A 7,807-nucleotide genomic window follows, 5' to 3' on the forward strand; every position below is an offset into this window, starting at 1 on the left:
ATGGAGATAGAAATATGTAGATCAACCCCTCTGTCAAGCCAGCTTCCTACCAACGTGTACCTTCCAACCACTGACTCAACAGGACTGCTAACAGTAAGTTTTCCTCTTTATTTGTAAATTTTTGCATTAAATATGATCTTTTTTCCCTTGAATATGTTATTTGTTCTTTCTGAGATGTATATGTGTTGTTGCATTTGAATTATTTAAAAGTCATATAGGCATGGCTGTATGCATAAATTTATGATGTTTCTTTTGTTGCTTTTACATGTTTGATCTTTTGACATCTTATTTTTTAGATTAAATGATCTATGAGATTTTTCCCTTTCGTGTATGTGTGTGTGTTTAATGTACTATATGTGTTCTATATACTTTCAGCCTCAACAATTTCATTCGAAGTACTGGCAGTTGCAATTTGGAGGACTTAGTCTACCAAAGGATTTAGTTGCTGGGTATTGAGTTGAATGTATTTGTAGGTAGTTCTTTGATAAGATTATATGCAGCAGTGATTGCAACAATAATGCATGATGTGTGTTTGATAAAATGCCTGCCTTGAAAAGATTATACTATGTAGAATATTTTGCTAAATGGTTTACTTATTGTAGTAATTCTCTTCAACTTTTTTTGAAATCAAATTAGTATGTGCATGAAATGCTTACTTATTGGATTAATAATAGATTGTTAGTGTTTAATTGGAAGAAAAACTAAGCTTGAAATAGATCCAGTCAAACTTATCCAAAATAGGCATTTCTGCAGTGGATGCAACTGTTAGGTCCTAATAATGGACTTATGTTCAAGTTTTGTACAGGCTGCCTCGAGGTCCACTTAAGTTTGTTGCCTAAGATATATGGTTATTTATATTTGTATAATTGGGGCATGAGGATTGATCTGAAAGTATGTACGTAATCAACTATATGCGCTGATTCAATAGTTACGGAGTATGGCCTACATGATTGAATTCATGGCCTATGGGACCAATGTTAGAGTTAGATTTTGGCCATATTCCCAATGTTAACCATGCAATTCATTTTGCTATGAGTTTTCCTTGATAAGTTATTGATAGCATGGTCCTTAAAAAATTAACTATTTTTAAATTTGTGATTACCCCTTCCTACTGCTTGCAGTTCATTTGTACAACCATGTTGTAGTTTTTGAAAGTTTTTGAGCACCATGGTTGGTAGCCCAACCAAAAAAAAAAAAAAAAAAATCAAAGTTATGCAGAAGGTAGAAGTGTTTAAGAATATGAAACTGCCTTGAGTACTGTTTCTTTTTTGAGAATTTTGGTTAAGAAGGCCAATGATAGGAGGGTTTAAACCTTTCTCTGCAATTAAGGCCATTGCAACATGTAGGAAAACTCCCCACTTAAAAATCTGCCAATTTGTTCTGTTTCTTCTTTCTCCTCCAGGTTTGTATCAGTTTGTTTTATATTTTCCTTTTGTTTTTATGTAAGTAGTAATGTACTTCATATATTATAATTGTTTTCTTAATTTTGTAATCACTATGAGAGGGTGGGAGAGAGAGACTAACTCTGACTATGATATAGGTCAAAGATTAATGAAAATGTTGGGCAATGATGGTGTCATCCTTAGAAAGAGCATGAATTTCAGTAACTTATCACTATGTTTAGCTATTTGATTCCATGAAATTTCAGGTCAATTGAGCCATAAGTGAAAGGAAAAGATTTATTCTGACTGTGATATTGCTTTAAGTCCTTTCTCTTTCGGGTTTGTTTTCTACTAAATTATCTCTATCTTTTTATTTATCTTTTTTAAAATTCTTTTGTTAGCATTGTATAGATTTTCATTATTAACATAATAAAGCATTGCATTAAAGTTACCTAATATATGTGTTAGATGAAGATTAAGTTGCCAGTTTCATTTTTGTGTAGCAATTGGTTATATGATTTTATTCCTAGGTCACAAATTTCATGTCTTTGATTATTAATAAAGTCAAAAATTGCCAAAATCAAAAGATGAAAAAAAAAAAAAAACCAAATAAAGGAAAGTCAAAGAAAGAAAAAGAAAATGAAAAATTAAAGGGTAGACAAAATAATAGTTGTTATAGGTGTCATAGAAATTGCAAAAATCATCCTAAGTTTAAATCACATTTATAAGTCCTGGAAGTATTTTATGTGTCTTGATATTACTCCAACAAATGATATTTTAAGGATTACAAGGAATTTTGTCATTAGCAGAACCTATATTATATTTTAGTTACTAAAAAAAAAAAACATATTTAGTGGCTTTCTTGGTAGATTTCTATTGATAATTGTTTGTTCTAAGTTTACTTTATGTTTTTACTATCAGATTGTATTTGAAACACCAATGACTTAAATCATAGTGCTAATATCATATAAACCATTACATCTTTGTTGGGCTAATATTACATCTTTGTGGCATTCTAACTAATATTATGGTTTTGTATTTTCAACCAAATCAACTTATAGATAAATATTGACAAATGGTAGGTGGTTGTTACACAGTTGTCACAAATCACAAGAAATGTTGATTGGGGTTAAAAATGTGTCTTTGTTTCAACCTCTATGTATTAATCTGAACGATAACACACTCTATCAAGTCTATGAAATTCTATATGTATTTTTGTTGTGATCTTTTAAATTTATGAAATTCTATGTCTGGTATTTTTTGTTTTTGTTAGTACCATGGGTTAAAAATGTGAAAAAATGAATGTGTAGAACCTTTGAATATTTGGATTCACCTATGCAAAAAAATTGCAATGGTGTTGGTGGTGAATACGAGTTTAGCCGTTGATTTAATTATGTTCAAGTTTTATTTCGTAACTCTTGCCTTCAAAGACTATTTCAGCATGATTGCAATTATATTGCATTAAAGGTTAGTTTGTTTGGCTCCAACTAATTGTGAAAAGACATGTCTGTTTTAATTCAATGTAATTTGTCAAGCTCCTTTGTAAATACCACCAAATTTTGGATTGTGATAACTGAAAGTGAAGCTGTTGGAAAATATTGCACCAGTTCTAGGAATAATGAACGCTAGCTAACTTAAGAATTTTTAATCCTATGTGATAGAGATACCAAGGGAAGAGATTAAGTTTCAAATAAATGTTGTTAGGACAACTCTTAATACAAGAGGAAAATTTTTTACAGATTGATTTTATTAGCCAAGTTTCTCTCCTACTTATTTCATACTTCAATAACTATATTCTCTCGAACCTACAACCTTTAAAAAACCCTTGAACCAATTAGTTATATCTTATGAGATTTCAATTAACAATTTTTTTCTAGATTATGTGTTGATGCCAAGTTATGTCTGTCTTTTAGAAGAATACCTGCACATTAGCATCATTATCTAAACAACTAACCATCCACCCCCTTCCATATTTTACCATCACATTAAGTATAATATATTAAGTTGATTTTTTTCTAACTCATAAAATGATCCCGCGCATTGCATGGGTTAAACGCTAGTAAAAATAAAGAAGAAAGAAGGTTGCCTTACCTAATTAAGTTTAGGATTTTGAAATAGTACTTGCCAAGGTTTTGAGATGGGAAGAGAGGAATCTTAGAGGGAGTCTCTCTCTTTGTTTCTTAATTCTAATGTCAATCCTCTTTTTTATTCTTCTCTTTCTTTCTTTTTTTCCTTTCTTAATTTATGTGAGACTTTTTTTTTTTTTTGAATCTTAATGTGAGTCTTTTTTTATTAAAAAAATTATATCGTGAGTCTCTCTAATACTACAGCCTAAATAAAAAATTTTATTTAGTTATTTCTTTAATCCCAATCCTAACGTGAGCCTCTCTAATATTGCAGTCTAATTAAATTATAAAATAAAACAACTAGCTATTTATGATAATTATCAATTACAATTTAAAAAATAGGACATGAATATATGATTTTCCACACAACAATCCATTAGGTTTTATTGCGAAATTGTGCTCAGATCATAAAATAAAGAGAAAAAAAAAATCTAGGAAAGAATTAGTGTTACCTCCAATAGGCCCAACGAACATCCTTGCCCAAATGAGCCCATTGAGCACCTTTGTCCACCCCTCCACCTTGTGGACAAAGGAAAGTAATCCATTAATAGGGGATTCAATATCTCAGACAGTTACAAACTAGCTGTTAGATCGTTGGAAGCTCATCAAAATCCACAATAATGAGCCCAAAGGGTGTTAAAGCCACAATAAAGACCACAACAACTAGAAGCAATAGAGCCATGTATATAAACACTCCTCAGAACTAGACAAGGTACATTTTGATATGCACATATGCCATAGCACTGATATTTCTAGTTCTCATATTTTCTTTGGGCCTCCATATACTGACTTTATCATCAGAGACTCTATGGCAAGTACCACACCAGTGACCATCCAAAGAGGTTTCATTTCACGACAGTGTAGGCATAGGGATGAGGTTGTTGACCTATCTGGACGAACTTACTCAACTGTCGATTACAGCATCATTAGCTTGGCACTGTTTGTGGGAATGACATTTTCATGTTTAGGTTCGAGAGCGTAGTTCCATTCAACTTAAGAGTCCAAATGGAGTCCAACACTCCCCAAGATTTTGTAGCATTAACTCTGCAAATTAAAACACTCACAGCTAGTGTGGAGGATTATGAGATAGAACCAGGAGATGAGGCTACGGCTGCAGTAAGAGGATAATCGTTCTAGAACAAACTAGGATGATAATGGAGATAACCAAAGAAGGAATGATCACCGACGACTAGGTACTCCAGAAGGAGTGAGCATAAACCTCTTCAGAGAAATGAGAAAGGAAATGGACGAACCGAAGAGTGCAATCAAGGAAGAAATAGACTTGAGCCTGGACAAGATGGTCAGGAGGATGGATTCTCCCTTTACAATGATGGTCCTAGAATGCCCAATGCCCTCAAAGTTTCGTCTTCTACAGCTCGAGTCGTTCAATGGACTAAAGGACCCTTTGGGCCACCTCAACACCTTCAAGACAACTTTGAGTCTTTAATAGCCCTCTAACAAGATATTGTGCCACTCTTTCCCCACCACTCTTAAAGGAGCAGCGAGGGAATGGTTCACTAAGTTACCAATGTCGTCCATCGAACACTTCAAGCAACTAGGCAATTACTTTTTACACCACTTCGTTAGTGAACAATGCTCGAAAAGGCCAGCAGACCACCTTGATAGTGAGCTCTTGTGATGAATTAACCAATTAATTAGCCAAATTAATTAATTAATTTAATTTAATTTGCATGCAATAAGTGTGGTAGCACAAACAAATCACCAAATAAGTTAAAATGCAGCGGAAAATAAATTGACATGGTGATTTGTTTACGACTGGGAAAAACCTACACGGCAAAAACCCCACTGGGTGATTTTAAGGTCACCACTTCTGAGAATTTACTATTATCACAACAAGTGGTTAATAGTAAAGGAATCCCAGTACTTTATACAAACCTACAGTTGAACCCAATTGCACTTGTTCTGTAGTGATAATCTCTCCTTTCAATACACGGCTCCAGTACGTGATTAACCAATTCGATGTGTGGATCCCAGTATGCGGCTTACTCACCAACTTGAGAAAGATGTTGGCTGTAAAGTTCTTTCGTTTATCAACAGGATGAAGATCATGAAGCTTCTTGGTTACAAAACCCTATGGTGTACAAACACAGCAACTTCTTGAATAGAAAGATGAACTAAGGCATATGTCTCTGGTTCATAATATGCTTGTGAAAAACTTTTGCATTAAGTTGCATCAACTATGATGGCCTTTAAAACAATCCTTATATATATTTAGGGTTGTGAGAAAAGAAAGCCCAAACATCTATTCATAGATTAGAGTGAAATAAAATCTGTAAAATTGATTTTCATAAGCCTCGATAGATACCCTGTTTTAAAATCCAGCACTTCTTCACTTGTTTCTTGGGTAGATTTGCATGGCTTTAACACTTGAACTTGAAATCTTATTCCTTGAAGTATTAAACACATCCTAGTTCTACCCAATTACAAGTAAAGTGCGTTTTGTCAAAGGATTAGCCAATTCTATATTGACATATGTTCCTAACATGATTCACATATATCTTAACAATTTCCCCCTTTGGCAATTCGTGACAAAACCACCACAAATAAATGAACATATGAGAAAAGTCATAAATCACTCAACCCATATTCACTAGTTGAATACAATAAAATCTATCCTAACACAAACTTTTGAAAATTTTTGCAAGAAGAAAGTTCATGGCAAGAAAGACTTTGACAACCTGTATTTCTGAAACACTTTAAACAAAACTCATCACGGCATCTTAGTGTGAAACATAAATAAAATATTGCATACAATATATAAGAAGCATGTGCATAAAGAGAGAAAAAAAGCAACACATGTAAAGATAGATGAATAACATACATCAACATATATATATATATATATATATATATCCAAAGTTAAGTACAATGTATGACAAATGGTCATAAGACCGGTATACATGAGGTAAATGTAAAAGAAAGAAAAGAAAATACATAATAACCTCACTACATCCCTCAAAAAAAAAAAAAAATATATATATATATATATATAAACCTCCCTCTAACAAAAATCTCCTATGCTAACTCTCCCCCTATGTATATGACTACTCTCATATCCAAAACTACTCCCCATTTTTTTCATGAGTGACAAAGGGTAAGTAAATCAAGTAATCATCTCATTGTCACTAGGCGAGCTAGAATCCTCATCCACATCATCATCGTCGTCATCAGAGTCATGGAGATTTCTTCTCATTCAAGCGCCACTTCACTGAGCTTCTTGGTAGCCAACCTATACAACTTCTCATGTCTTTTTGAGACCTTGTATAATTTTGCATAGGCTATGTGGATGTCATCTTGTTCATCCAACTTCTTAAATTTAGACTCCACCAAGTCCTCTTCCTCGTCCACATCTTCAACAATCACCTCAATAGGATTTATAATGGCAGTGAAGGCATTTAGGATTCCATCATCCTTATTATCAGAATCATCTTCAGGCTTAGTGTCGCTAAAGGTAGTAGCAAGTGCCTTGCTTTTCCCAATGGTCTTGAGATACGTAGGGCACTCTTATTTCATATGATTGAAACCTTGACACCCAAAGCATTTTGGTCCTAAGGGAACAATGTACTAACTGCCATCCCTAGCATCCTTTTTTCCTTTGCCTTGGTTCTTGAATTGAGATGAACTGGACTGCTTGCGGTCTTTATCAAATCCTTTAGCATTGGCATTCTTCATAAAATTTTTAAATTGCTTAGTGATATAGGATTTCATCTTAGATTCTTCATTGTCTGAAGACTCATTAGTGTCACTGCGCTCTTAGCCTTCAATGCCATGCTCTTGCCCTTACTAGATTTCCCAATTCTTATCAAACCCAACTCATAGGTATGTAAATTGCCAACCAGCTCAATCAGAGGAATTTTGTCAATATCCTTCAATTCCTCAATCGCGGTGATCTTGGCATGAAATCTCTCAAGTAGAGACTTAAGCACCTTTCTAACGATCTTGGGTTCAGGAATGGTTTCCCAAGATTAAAGGCTGAGCTCACTATGTCTTCAAAGAACTCATCAAATGACTCATCCTCCTCCATCTTAATTTCTTCGAAGCTTGTAGTAAGCCTTAGAGGCTTCAAATCCTTGAAAACTTAGTTCCTTCATAGGTTGTCTGGAGGATGATTCATGCTTCCTTAGTAGTTTCAGTAGAGGATATCTTTTTGAACTCCTCATTCATGACTACACTGAATAACGCATTCAATGCCCTATTGTTGAAATTTGCCGCCTTGTTCTTAGCATCATCCCAATCAGTTGACGCTTCCTTTGGCTTGGTCTAGCCTATCTCCATAGC

General features: G+C 33.9%; 1 long non-coding RNA gene across 1 annotated transcript; it reads left to right on the forward strand.

Annotated features, from left to right (window-relative positions):
* Window positions 1–1,503: 1,503 nt before the first annotated feature.
* LOC126720570 (uncharacterized) lies at window positions 1,504–2,638 on the forward strand. The gene is made up of 2 exons (XR_007653511.1): window positions 1,504–1,721; window positions 2,465–2,638. It is a non-coding gene; the product is annotated as an uncharacterized LOC126720570 (long non-coding RNA).
* The last annotated feature ends 5,169 nt before the right edge of the window (window positions 2,639–7,807 follow it).

Source organism: Quercus robur, chromosome 4, assembly GCF_932294415.1.
Source record: "Quercus robur chromosome 4, dhQueRobu3.1, whole genome shotgun sequence".
Taxonomy (NCBI): Eukaryota; Viridiplantae; Streptophyta; class Magnoliopsida; order Fagales; family Fagaceae; genus Quercus; species Quercus robur.